Here is a 14241-nt window from a genome sequence, read left to right on the forward strand (position 1 = left end):
TTATGAGAGTCCATGATGTGTGATTGCTTGTTCTGCCTTTGTGTGTCCCGGGTCTGCTGTGTGCACCGGACACAGTGTGCAAGAGAGGAAGAAGAAAACTTTCACAGTCAAACCCTCTACTTCCACACTACTGTAATGACATTTTGCAAAAGACAAAATTGGTGTTTTGCAAGGTTTCCTGTGACTCATATAAGCTGGAGATGTCAGTGAAGTGAAGTTAAGACGACTGTCACATATATGTCATACTTGTTAAAAGATAGTCTGGGGAAATACATAAACACTTTAAGGTAGTCAGTGGATTAGGAACACACAGGATATATGTGAGTGACCCTATGCATTTTGGGACATTTAAAGAGCATATGATGCATCCTAAAGTTTAAATTCCTTCATAAACCTAGGCTGTGCTCATAAAGGATAATACACTGTCTATACAGATGAGAACACAGCTGTTGTCCCTTTGATATTATTAACTGATTATTGCTCGTCTTATTATCTGCACACAATATTCCTCCTATAGGAGTTTAAAAGCAATTAAGCTAAATGGCATTTTACAGTTTCCAATTTATAAACAGTAGATTCATTTTGCATGCTAATCACATTTAATTGTATTCTGGTTGCATAATAATATTTCATTTGTCCCTGGAGAGCAGCCACAGAGCAGCTCTCCTGCAGATTGGACTGATTCAGTGTCTTGCTCAAGGGCATGTCTGCAGAGATGGTGCCTGCGGATTTGAGCCCGGCTCTTGCAATGCAGGGACGCAGCCTTTACCCTTTAACTGAGCTGCTGATAAGGAAAAAGAGTGATTAAAGATCTTAATCTGCATCCTGCCACGCAATTTATATCAGACTATTTTTTTCTATTTCCGCGATTAAACAACGTGGTTTCAGACGCTTGGACGCCGAGCATCTCTATGGCAACAGTCCTCAATTACCCATGATTGGCCAACCCGTGGGAATGTTTCTATTCCCTGAGCACAGTGATTGGTCGGTGGGCGGTCTGAGCAGCCTGACAGTCTGCAGCGTTCCGGGTTATTGTCAGTCTCGGCAGCTCGGCACAAGGGCAGGACCGCGTCCCGGAGCTGCCTGAAGCAGCTAGCTCTTTCCTCAGACGGATCCCTTTCCTATTTGGTTATTACACCAAAGTGAGAATCTCGGAGCACTGCTATCGAGCTTCCTCCACAGCCTCAGCTGGAAATCTGGGTCTGAATCGGGATGCGAGTCATCTGAGAGGCTGCCTACACCGCGGAGAAAGTGACGGACGGAGCAGAGAGCCTGAGCACCGGGATTTACACAGCATCAGTTTTGGATATATCAGGCTGCTGCTTTGGCCCAGCCTTTGATTTATTTCAGGGTACCTTCATACAATTTCACCTAAAAGATATTACTAACATTTCCATGATAAATATTAGCCTACCTAAGGTCTAAAGTGAGCAGGCAGACCACTTTAAACCCATGCGTAACAGCGGTGGATTTTGGAATACTGCGTAGCAGTTAAACCATCTAGTCTTTCTATGAACAGTCTTGTTATTTGGGAATATCTACAATCAAATAAAAGAGCACCCAGGACCTTCTACTTTGTTCCGGAGGCTAAACGCTGAAAACCCGAGGCGCACTTGGTGCGCAATCCTTTCGAGGACGCTCCTGAAATTGCCGACCTGCGCTTTTGCCCTCGACAAAAATTGGCAGCCGAGTCGAGAAAAAAGGCAAAGGCTTATTAACTTTGCATGCTAGAGGCTAGAGTGTGGAATCTAATTCACAGGGTTATACCGGTGTATTTGCATATACCATCGGAAGAGGAGGATAAACTTTATCATCTTTTTACGTCGACAAAGCAGCTGCTGGATGTTGGAGAACAAAATGAATCTTTTTTAATTTGGACCCCAGAAGTGTGAGGCAGATTGCTCAGTGAGTCCTACGATCTGCATGGAGTTCTAGTCTGCACTACGGAGCAATTTATGGTAAATATATAAGGTTGTAAATCATGTTTTTTAGATTTGTTTATTTCTCGAAGTTTGGCAAAATTGGCTTTTTTTTGTTGTTGCAATAAACGTAGTTAGCCTCGCTGAAATACTAAAATCAAAATAAATGGGGTAACAGTAGAAAATAAAAAAAATGTCCCAGGATGTTGCTCACATAATGATGTCTCCGATTTTAAAGCCTTTGTTTCCATGTGTGACCCCCATAAAGGAAGTGTTGTAAAACCGACTTGTTAGAGAGCCGCTCCCGAATGGCTTCAGGAACTGCTTTGATGTGTAATATTGGTCTTTTCAAGTATGGCTGGCAATTAAGTGTATTGTCGCGGGGATTGCACCGCAGGCACCGCACGAGGAGTATGTGGCACTGGAGGAGTTGCTGCTCGGAGCTAAAGGTGCGAATTTTTCATCTGTACGCCCCCGTGCGTCACAGCGCGTGGGGAGGGTGACTACGGTGTCTGCTGCAATTAATGATTTTCACTCTGGAGTGTTAATGATATACAATCTCGTTTTATGGCGTGCCTGCATATTGTGACAGGCTTTTATCAAGGAACTCATACAATCCCGATAGATGTGTGCGTAACGCTGTAAAACTTTTCACTTTGTGCTCGGCGACATGCATGATGCTCTGTGCTGCATTCAGCTAAGGAGGCAATTTGTCATTGTCCTGTGAATTCTTCTGCAAATTTGTCCTCTGCAGCCAAGGCCTCCAATGCAAATAGCAACGTCTGATTATCTCGCATGTAGACGAAGTCCTGGGCTTTATTTGAATTTGAATTTTCGCTGGGAAAGTTTGAGATGATGTGAACTTTGAGCCTGAGGGTTTGCTGAGGTTGTTGTTGGAATATTTAGCTTCATCGCTCACATGCACTGCACATAAAATGAGGTTGCACATTATGCTGACTGTGCAGTGAGAAAGCTGCACACAGTATGTTTTATCATTAGACTACAAGCATCCTCAAAATCTATCTTCCTCACTGGCTTCAGTCATTCTCTCCCCAGCAGCCCTGCAGACAGTCGGCTCTCTGAATGTAATATGGGCCCCTACAGCAGGGCAGGCGCCCCCACAGTCAGGGCACCTGCCATGGAGCCTTCCTGCCTGTATTGAATAAAACATCCAGTGATGTATGAGGCAGGGGCTGCACCCGTGGGGGCAGAACTGCCTCATTTACTTCCTCCACTCTGCGCCTGTGACCTGCTGAGCAAATTGTGCTCATATTAGCTCTGCGGCTGCTCCTCACCTAAACAAATAGTCTTCCCAGCATAATGCTCGCCTTAACTCAACATGATGGTTGGACAAGGCAGGGCAGAGCGGACGGGCAGAAAAGCTTTAATATCTAGGTCACTGAATTACCTTTTGGAGTCTGTAGCTCTTGTTTTTTACTCTTTATTTTCTGCCTTGCTGTTAGACTTTTCGCCTGTAACATTGAACCTTCACTTGTCCTGCTGCAAGACTTAACTCAGCTTCATCTTCATGCTTTCACCATGTTTCCTGTTGCTCTACAATTTCAACTGTGAACAAAGTCCAGCAGTAATCTTACAAAATGTGAGCCCTTCTTAGGTTAAAAAGGTCTTGCATAAATTCTGATCACTCCCAGGCTCCGATCTCCTCTTCTGTACTTGGTGATGCAGTTTTAAAAAAACTAAACGACCTAATTAAATGTCTGATTGGGTCTATTAATTTCTGCTGCAACAATTAAAATGTGGAGAACACATTTTGGCATGGCATTAATGGAAGTAATTCACAGAAAGAAGTCTGACATTTCTATCCATTTTCAGCTCAAATCACCTATCAGTTGGTTTGATTGATAGCTCTTGGGCTCCTTACTGTATTCTTTGCTTATTAAAGTGGCTGCCTGAAGTGAAGAAGTGAGCTGCACTCATGAATATCAGAAAGTCACTGAAGTTTAATTTCCTGCGCTGTGTATTAATCTTTTTTAATCCCTGCATGGTTTGATTGTCTCAACACCTACCCAGAGGCAGCAAAACTCATTTAGGCATTTAAGATGACTAAAGTAGTAGATACAGATGTGTGTGTGTGTGCGTGGGTGTGTGTGTGTGTGTGTGTGTGTGTGTGTGTGTGTGTGTGTGGGTGTGTATGTGTGTGTGTTTTACCTAAGATTTACCCGTCCCTGAAGGGTTTAAGCTCTGCATGTCCATTCTTGTGTGGACTCTATTAATAAAAGTTATTTTTATTCTCACAGATGAAACAGATTTTATAGGACAGATGCACAGTCCATAGTCTGCTGTCTTTAAAAAAATTAAACATATTCTTTCCCTGTCAAAGAATAGACAACTTTTTTCTTGATAAACTGATATCTTGTTAAAACATGCAGCTTCCTTCTTGGAAACACCATCGCACACTCTAAGAAACATGAACATTTACTCTGAAAGCGACGTCAGCAGCAGCTCATTAGATACTCGATCAAAGTGTTTCATATCAAGAAAAATCTACAACAGCTCTTCTTTTCACACCTTTCATGTGCAGGCAAACAAAAGAGACGTGCCCTTTTTAGTACTTTACAATATTACATGATTTAATATAAAGTTCATTTCTCGAGCATGTGAGAGCTGTCTGATGTGGGGATGGAGCGTGATGAAAGCAGCATAAAAGAAAAGTATTACACATAAATGATGGTGGAGAAACAAACACAGCCTTCAGCCAGTCAGTGTGAATGAGTACAGGTGAAAGTGATGTTCACTTTCCAGCAGAGATGATGCTGTTGTCAGAGTTTGACATTAAAAATAGAAGCAGGATTGGCTGAGATGTTTCTGTTTTCTGCCAGTTTCTTGTGTTTCACATCGATGCCTTGTTAGTGTACCTGCTGGACTTCTGTGTTGTGATGGTTAAACTGGAAAGACGTTGTTGTACCAGAATCTCTTTTATGGTTGACCACTGTGTTTTGTGTTAAAAAACAAGGTGAAACAGAAAATCCATATTAATCTTAACACACATTCAAGCTCCTCAACAAATCAAATAAACACAAAAAAAGTATAGCAGCATTAACTCTAAAAAAACACTTTTTTTTAGTTTAAGTTTATTGAAATCGTAACATAATACTTAAACTTCTACCACTACTGCGTGTTAAATGACCCTCAGGCTTAAACATTTGGTGGGAAGCTCTTAATTTATGTTTGGTCTCTTCATGTTTTAGCTTGAATCAAACATATAAATATTGTAGTTACTCCTTCCAAATGACCGATTCTCACTTTTCGTATCAGCTTAAACCAGCTTTCTCAGTCTTACTGACCTTTCCAAATAAGTAGCGGTAATACGAATACCATTTTACATCTGTTACTATGAGTATCTATTTAATGAAGTGCAAAACTAAGAGCGCACTCATATTGTATTATTTTTTAAATTTCACATCACAAGAATGAATACAAAAATCTACGATCAAATGACTAAGAAGTAGTATTTCGATTCAAGCACATTTGTTTTTGTTGGCGAGAAGTTGTGTGTGTCTCTCTCTCAGTTTGTCTCCAGATAATTGCCCATGATTTTAACCTAAAAGGTTTACCTGACCACAGCACTGCTCATGTGATCTGATCTGCTGCTATGGCAGACGTTGGCAGCTCTTCATCAGGGTTATCTTCAGCCACTTAGCGCATGAGGGACAGCGATGATCCCCCCCCCCCCGACCTCATCCCCCTCCTCCCTTCTCACCCCTCTGTCACACTGAATGGAAGTCATATCCCAGCAGACCCTGAGGTTAATGTATAGCCTTTAATTTCTAAGGTTAGGGCACTCAGTCTATTTTTTTAGTTTGAAAATGCTCTCGGGCATGTGGAATTGTAGTCAACAGGGCTGTGCACTTTATATGTGGTTAATGAGTACACTAGTGTGCTGTGTGGTTTGATAGTTTGCTCAGTCAGGAAAGTGCGAGGAGGCCTGCTCCCTCCAAAGTGTTCTTGGGAGGAAGAAAGAGAATAAAGCAAATCTGACAAGCTCTCCAACAGCAAATTTGCTCTCCTTAAAAACAATGCCGCTCTTGCCTTCCTCATGGTCACATTGATTTGTTCTGGGTGACAGTGCAGGCTGCTGTGAAATCACCCCAGCGCCATTGATCTCAAGGAGCAGAGGAGGAGGAGGAGGAGGAGGAGAGACTGGCGACAGAGAGCAACATGGGAAAATCCTCAGCATGCCCTCCTCAACCTGAACCAGTAATAAAAGACGGCCCTGCTTACTATCAGATCAGGTCCTGCTGTACTTCTTCAGTCGCTGTATCACAGTCTAGTCTGCGCTTTGATTTGTTTTTGGAGACCCGTACGCTCTGTTTGATTTGCTATTGTTGCCTCGCCATGTTTCACATTATCAGCTGAACTCTTTATTGCCGCTGTTTTCCATGCCAGAAGCGAGGCTGTTTTTATCTCATGCAGGCCTCTGATTAATCTCCCCCTCTATGCTTGTGTACTTTAATCTTGAATGGGAGATATCTGATTCTCCTCGGCTATTGAGGAAGATCAAACTTTAATGGAACAAGGAACTGCACATCATCCTAATCTCCATCTCCCTGCATTTTGGTTTACTGCTCCCCCCTCGGGCTCTGTGGCTTTCTGCAGAAGCAGGAAACACATCAGACAGATAAGGTGTTTTCTCTTCATGCTTTGGTAATTTATTCCCTGTTGACAATGGCCGCCACTTTACATCTCTGCTGTTTGATTACTTGGTTAAGGGAAAAGCAGGGAGAAAACACAAGAATTGATTCAAACTAATAGTTTTGAACCTGTGAAACTTTACCAGAAGCTATAATTGTGGGTTTTCACACTAAAAAACCTGCCTACCCTCTCTCTATTTATTGACATGCAGGAGATTGGGTTGTGCACGACCTACGTCATCTGTCTATAAAAGCCGGGGGAGAGCTACGTCAGCTGCGTTGATGTATTCAATGCATCTGATTACACTCCAGTCAATCCAGGAATTAGCTATTGACCGCTATTCTCTGCCTTCACTTCCTCCATATCACTGAATAACTCCACATTATGCTGACCAGCATCCGTCTGCTGCTGCTGTAAGGATGCATATTGTTGCAAATGGATAACACTTATGGGGTGTCACACCTCCCGCAGACAGCTTGTGTCTGTGACAAAAAGAGGCTATTACCCAATTCTAAGGCAGTTTGCTGTAAGGTAATGAAATTTCCACTGACTGGAGAAAACAATGTTGTCTGGTCCGGATTGTAATTACAGAAGCCACCTCAACATTTTTTTCCTGAGTTCAGCGTGAATGCAACACGATTTAATAAAACTCTGGAGATTTTAATCATTTATTGCCAGGCCTGGCGCAGCAGCGTCAGGGAGCGTAAAGGCGCAGCTTGCACAGATAAAACTCATTCAATTTGCTTCTTGAATTTTAACAAAGCATGAGAGCATTTGCAAGGAAAGAGCCAGTGTGTGCCCGACAGGCGAACGTTGATGTGTTGGTCATCTGTGTTGTTAATGTGAAGCCACTTTTTCCTTCATCTAAAAGGAGAAACATTCAGGATTTTCTGTCATTTTCTCCCCTCTTATTATTTGTTCAGAGAAAGGGATGAAAATCTGTGCAATATTAGGCCCTGAGGCCAAAGAACTTCTGTGTGCCTGCCCCCACTCACATACAAAAACATAGGAACATTGACATGAGGACATGTATGGACACACACACACACACACACACACACACACACACACACACACACACACTCCTAGCCCTGTTTTATTACCTCCTGCCTGCTGCTGGAATTGCTTTCCTCCCTCGAGTGAGCCAGGCAAAGCCGGCTTTATTGTGTTAACCTATTTGTGTGTCAAGAGCGATTGCAGCGTTCTTTATCTCTGTTTGTATTCGGATGGGGAGACGGCAGAGAGCGAGAGAGAGCTAGTGGGGAGGAGGGGGAGAGAGAGAGTGGTGGAGGAAAGTAGAGAGGGGGGGTTTGCACAGGAGCCAGGAAAGCCAGCGGAGTTAGACGGATGGCCGGTCACCTCGCTGCACTCTGGAGGATAATGACTGGTTGCTTAGCAATAACCCGCCCCCACCCACTTCCAGACTTGCATCCAGAGTAATCACTTTTTCCTCTAAAAGATTTCATATATAATTATAAGCTCACTGAAATCAGCCTAATGGGTCTTTGCTCTTATTTAGCAGAGTGGGTTGAGGGTGTCTGGAGCTGAAATTTGCAGATTTTGGTGTTTTGGGGTGGGTACTTATCATCTGAAGGTTTTGGATGCATGTGTGTGTGTGTGTGTGTGTGTGTGTGTGTGTGTGTGTGTGTGTGTGTGTGTGAGCATGTGTTTATATCTGCTTTGCATTGAGCAGTTGGTGGAGTTTGACCTGGATTACCACGAGGCCAAAGTCATGTTTCCTGTTAGATAGCTGGCTCTGTATAACCTTTGACCTACGTAAAACTGCATCATCAACATACATTCAGATAGATGAATCTGCACGAGCTGTAACACTCACATATTCACTTTTTCAGGGGCTTCCAGTGCGTCGTCTTGTTAGCTCTTAGTTTTATTAACATTTTTATTGAGTTGAACAAACTGCTGACCTTTTGTGGCATTATGAATAGCACAGCCTGCTTAGGTAAAATGAACGTTTTGGCAGAAGGGACTGGCGTCAATCCAAGCTGTTTAACTCGTGATTTGCAGGGTGTTTATTCAGCAGTGTGTTTTCCAACGTTTCAATTCCTTTTCTGCTGCTTTTTTCAATTCTCCCTCCACAGTCAGAATATAAATCTGTTTGTGTCTTTAATTTGCACTGTTCGCCAGCAGGTCGCTATAATTTAAGCTAACTGTGTATTTTAAGTAGCAGGATAAAGGTATAATATCTGAGCATGACCCCAATTTAAAGTGCCTTTCATCACCAACAGCCACTAATGTTGGCACACATTCCCGGTTCGTTTTAATGCTCAGCCAATTATCCTCTCTTCTTTGGAAAATAGATTTCTTTTAAATCTTTTATGTAGGGGTAAAAAAAACCCAATTTGAATTCCCTGTGAAGTCCAAATCAAAGTCTTACATGTTTATGATGATGAAAAAAAGTTGCTGTCACTAAAACAGATCTCATGGATCAAATCAAATGCAACCAGTTGGTTTTACATTCGACTTCATTTAAGAAAAGACAAGTTGCAATTTACTAAAAACAAAATCTTATTTTGTTATCAGAGCTTCTTCAAATAACGTCAGGCCCCTTGTCTGATAGTTACCCATCTGTGCTTCCTCTTCATATCCTGCTCAGTGCCATCTTTCCTTATCCGGGCTCATGCACCATTGCTACGTCTGACAGCTCTGCACGTCCTGGGAACCTCGTACAGATAAACTAAACATACAGTGCTATCCCCCACCCCCATCTCCATGGCATGCTTCTGTGGCTGCGTCTATAGGAACAGCTGTCCAGCTGTCACCGTAGCCAGCCAGTCAGCCACTCTCCAAGGCAACATCTGCAGAAAGTGAGCGCAGAGGGGCGGCCTGCCGTTCTCTGCTCGTCCCCAAAGACCACAGACGAAGTGTGTCAGTCATTTTGGCTGCACATTACGGCTGACCACATCAACCGTATCACTGGGTTCTGATAGAATGTTATCTTCTGCTGTCTGCGCCACTTAAATCAGCCCCACAGGGCATCAAACTGTAATGTGTTGTCACCAGTTTACATGGATCTGTTGCTAAAGGATTTCAGATCATCACATTTCTTAAAAATCAAAACACAGGACTGTGCAGCCAAAGGAACACCAGCCATCATTGTTTCCATTAATAGTCGTCTGCCTCTGCTTGGATATGTGTGTGCGCACCTGTGTGTGTGTGTGTGTGTGTGTGTGTGTGTGTGTGTGTGTGTGTGTAAACAAAATCCCAGCGAGCAAGGTGCAATGGCCTGGAACTGACAAGAACCCACTGGGAGAGTCTCTCCTTGATGTAGCTCCCCCCTCCCCAACATCTTTTCCGTCTGGCAGTGGAGTGACGGTGAGGTGGGAGGCAGCGGGGGGGGGGGGGGGGGGGGGGGGGGTTGTTTGGGGGGCACAGAGCCATGTGAGTGGGGAACTGAACAGAGCTGCGGTCCCCTCTGTCAGCCACAAACCAGGATCAGGGAGATCACATGGGACTCTCCTAGGACGAGCAAACAGCTGCTCAGTGTTTTTCTCTTACTCCTTCACCAGCTCACTCAGGGTTTTTTCCCCCTATTCGTCGTCTTCTTTCAGACTGTCATTAGCTTCTGTCATGCTCTTATTTTTATGAAGCAGTCATTTTTAAATGGAGAAAACGCTGTAAGTGTTTCTGCAGACATGGAGTAGATGTAAATTAGCTCTTTAAGAGCGCCATAATCATCCCTGCTCCTCTTCTTGTTGTTTTTTAGGAACTTTTTAAAGGGCTTGATTTCTTCATCAGTCCTCTCGGTGACTGAGGGTCTCTCAGGCATGCTGCGCCTCTCCCACCAAACAGCTGCAGACTCATACAGGCTCTGGGCGAGCTTTGATGGATCCTATTTACTGGAGCTGAGAGAATGCCTGGGTATCTCAAATTAAGTGTCACTTAAAGCTTGTCTTTTAGTCAGCTTTCCATTTTGCTCCCCCATCTTGTGTGACAGCGCTGTGCTGCCAATTGTAACAGGGATTGAGAGGAAGACATTTGGCGATTACACATTTTTTCATGATTGAGATCTGAAGCCAGCAACTCCCGGCAAAAAAACAAATTCCATATGGCTTCAGTGAAATGTCTCCACGAGTTACAGTCAGCGCCGATGAGGGGGAAATCGCCTGCTCATGACTTATCGTTTTATCATTCAAATTCAGCCCATTGATGCTCGCTGCTGTGATTGACAGCCGGGCTTGAAAGCAACAGCTATCTCAATTGAGCTGCGGCAGCCAGTTGGTAACCGTGACAATGGTCTCTCCTCTTTGCCTTGTTTTCACACTTTTTCTGCTGTCACAGAAACCTCTTTGATTGCTTCTCTGCCAAGACAGCCTCCTATTAATCTTTTAAATAAGGGCCGCAGCCCAGCAGTATTGTTTGCAGAAAACCGAGAGGACCCTGTGAGACCACACTGAGAGGGAAAAAAGAGGCAACTGGGGCTGAATCAGTCTCATTGTGGCCAGAAAGCTCAGCTTCCTTTAAAAACCAACAATATTAGAAATCTAATAGCTGCTGTGGAGATGGATGGTGCTGAGGTTTGAGTGTATCCTGCGCTCTCTGGCCCCACCTGATGACTCTGCGGGCTCTCAGCTTTGCTCACCAGGTGCTTTCTGGGCTTTCATCTGCATCGTGGCACTCTGAATAAAAGCCTCTGTGTTTATGGCCATTTTCTTTTTTCTATGCACTTATTGATCCATTTCAGCACGGTTCAAAAAGCCTTTACTTTTTCCATTCTGGGCTCAAACCACATAACAGCAGCATATTCTAAAATAGTAGAACCATTTATGTATTGTGATGTGACCTAGGGAGGGAAGAATAGCAGCTGAACCCTTTGTCCCTCTGTACGTGGAGCTTTAAAGGAGACACAAACATGATTAAAAACAAGGTGTCCTTCACCAATGTTTCTCATAACCAAGAAAAAACTTCTTGTCTCTTTCTTGGAAAGGCTTCCTGCACTTTGATTCCATGGACTCGGCTTTTCTGTTTAATTAGGTATGATTTGTGAACATTTTCTAAGTGGTTGAAAGCACACTTTCATCTCTGTACTTTCTTGTCAAGTGGTTGTTAGTGCAGAATTGGTGGAAAGCTCCTGACTTCTTCTGCTTTGTAATGAGTTTCTTACTATACAAAACTGCTTCATTAAGATAACCTTTAAAGTTTAATGTACGGAACATGTGGCAGAAAGATTTGGCATCTCTGCAGTGTGGGACGTTTATGCCATATACATTTACTAAAGTTATTTGACTATTGTGTACCTTTTCTGGTCTCTGGCCAAAGAAACCCAGCAAAGCAGGACAACCTTGATGACTAACTGACTCGCAGGTCAGAGTCACATGATAGCAAGACTGCTGGTCAATGGTAATTGATATTGTTTCCCCTACAGGGAGCTGCAGCTGCTTTGTGATCATCTGTGTGATCAGGCAGCCGTGCATGCACACACGCATGAGCGTTTAAGCATGTAACTATTCATGGATGTCATCTGTGCCTTCCTCACTTTGAAAACAAGGCCAATCAATCCGTTAATATCCTATCCACTAAATTATAACAGCACTATTTATAAAGGCTTAAATCTGGCACTGTCCTGTCATCTCTAACTGTGCTGCTGGGAGCATTAGGGTTTGAAAAATACAGTCAATTAAAAGTTCTTCAAAATTATGTTCTTTATCAGATTGTGGCTTGTTTGTGAATTTGACACCTGCTTTAAATGTATGTTTTGAAAATACGTTCTCAGGGTGCCGAAACAGTTTTACAGAGGTGAAGGTTTTTCTCTTCTCTGTGTACATGTAGCCTTACCGCAGAGCTTTTAAGTTTTCTGTGCTTTATATTCAGACGAGTGTATTACAAAGTCCATTAGACATTAGCGTTAAACCAAAACCTCTCAAAATGCAAATGTGTTTATGCAGGGAGGTCTTTATGATCTTTATGAGCAGGTTAAACACCCAAACACTGCTGTCCCAGATTCACACAGCAAATCTCTCCCTCTTCCACCTCAGCCCGGTCCCCGGCAACCAGCCTAAGCGCCTCTCATACGGCCACAAGCCTCCTCCTCTTCCTCCATCGTCATCCCCAAAAAAAAAATCTCTCATGAGAGATTGCCGTTCCTCCAGTTTCAAAGCGGCTGCATAGCTGGACTGTGTCAAAGCATCCCCCCCCCCCCCCCCCCCCTTCATGACCCCTCCTCTTGGAGACGGCACTCTTGACCTTCTGCCCCATTGTTTCCAGCGGGGATGGATGAGCCGGCGCGATCCTTCACTCAATAGCAGCTCCATCTGTTGACTGCGTGACTCTGGGTTACAAGCGGGGATTTTGCTCCGTCTGTGCAGGGTGTGAAAGGAGCTATCTCAGGGGGCTTCCTGAATAGGGTGTTTAAAACCGCAGAAGCAGGGTGTTGTGATGCCCCTCACACCCCCATCCCTTTCCCTTCCACCCGTCATCAGCCCAGCACTGCCGGCTGGGTGTGTGCAGGATGAGAGGCCTTCATTGTGCCTGTTCACAGGCCCCTAGGCAACAGGGTCACCTTGTCCCCAAACAAACGCTGCCCTCAGAGGGATTGTTGGCACTGCATGTCTGTGTTTCTGTGTGTGTGTGGTTGTGTGTGTGTGTGTGTGTGTGTGTGTGTGTGTGCATGTGTGTGTGTAAGAGGGGGGAGCAGGTATTTGAGTGTAAGAATGCATCATCGGGAAGAGGGCAGAGGCCTTGGCTGTGAGGACATTTATCTAACATCTCTGCCTTTCACATCAGAGCCCATTCAGTACAACCCGTCTGCGTTTCAGCTTTCAAAAGACATCACAGAGAGAGACACTCAGCTGCTTTACAGGTCAAACTGTTCGCACTGAGCATTTAGACTAACAAAGCTGCACATGTCGTTCTCTATTCCTCTTGTATACAGAAAAAAAAAACATTATATGCGTATGAATTTGAATTCCCATCCTGGTCAGATCGGTGCTTCGGCCTTAAGTTCTGCAGTTTGTCTGTTTTTAATTGAGGGTTCATGGACAAAAAAAATGGAAATTGTCACTGTAGTCTGTTTTGACTAGTGGTTTACCTTCAGTAATTCATTTTTAAATCGCAGTATGTGAGACATTTGTGCTGAGGTCTTCTGCGTGGGAGTTGCTATTTGAGAATAAGCAGGAACCTGCCCTGGTGGATCTCTTTTCTTTCTCCTGCATACAATCTCAAGATGATGATTTTTTTTTAGAAATGCTTTATTCTTTATGAAAGATTATGTCGTATAAAGTTGCAAGTCCAGGCTTTTATCGTCTATGCTCTGACTTAAATTGAACAGTCTTAATAAGTCGGCTGCTGTTAAATTCAGTTCTTCTTCTATTTCTATGATGGGTGGGTGGTCCCCCTGGTTTGTCTCTTCTTGCCAGAAGCTTGCTCCTAAAGTGGGCCCAGCTGAGCACCCTCATCTGCCTCCTTTCCTGTTCTTTTCCTTTATCACGGAGCCAAACTCAGCCACAGCTCCACTGCTGAAGCCTCCACCCTTCAGCTGTCACAGTCGGCCCCCAGCACACCGCTACCTCCGTAAAGATGATTAAAGCAGCCCGATCTGCTACCCTCATGTCTTTCACACATGTGTTTCACCTCCACCTTGCTCCTCGGGGCTGAGAAAGTGAGCAACAGTATCAGAGCGACAACAGGCGCTGAGCCCCCTCACCAGACGAGA

At 44.0% G+C, this 14241-nt stretch overlaps 1 protein-coding gene across 2 annotated transcripts in view; it reads left to right on the forward strand.

Annotated features, from left to right (window-relative positions):
- Window positions 1-1054: 1054 nt before the first annotated feature.
- fam222aa (family with sequence similarity 222 member Aa) overlaps window positions 1055-14241 on the forward strand; it is a 46527-nt gene continuing 33340 nt past the window's right edge. For both annotated transcript variants that reach the window (XM_020649885.3, XM_020649884.3), the window contains exon 1: window positions 1055-1958. The gene's annotated coding sequence lies outside the window, so the exon portion shown is untranslated. The remainder of the gene's footprint in view (window positions 1959-14241) is intronic.

The sequence above is a fragment of the Labrus bergylta genome, chromosome 2 (assembly GCF_963930695.1).
Source record: "Labrus bergylta chromosome 2, fLabBer1.1, whole genome shotgun sequence".
In the NCBI taxonomy this organism is placed as follows: Eukaryota; Metazoa; Chordata; class Actinopteri; order Labriformes; family Labridae; genus Labrus; species Labrus bergylta.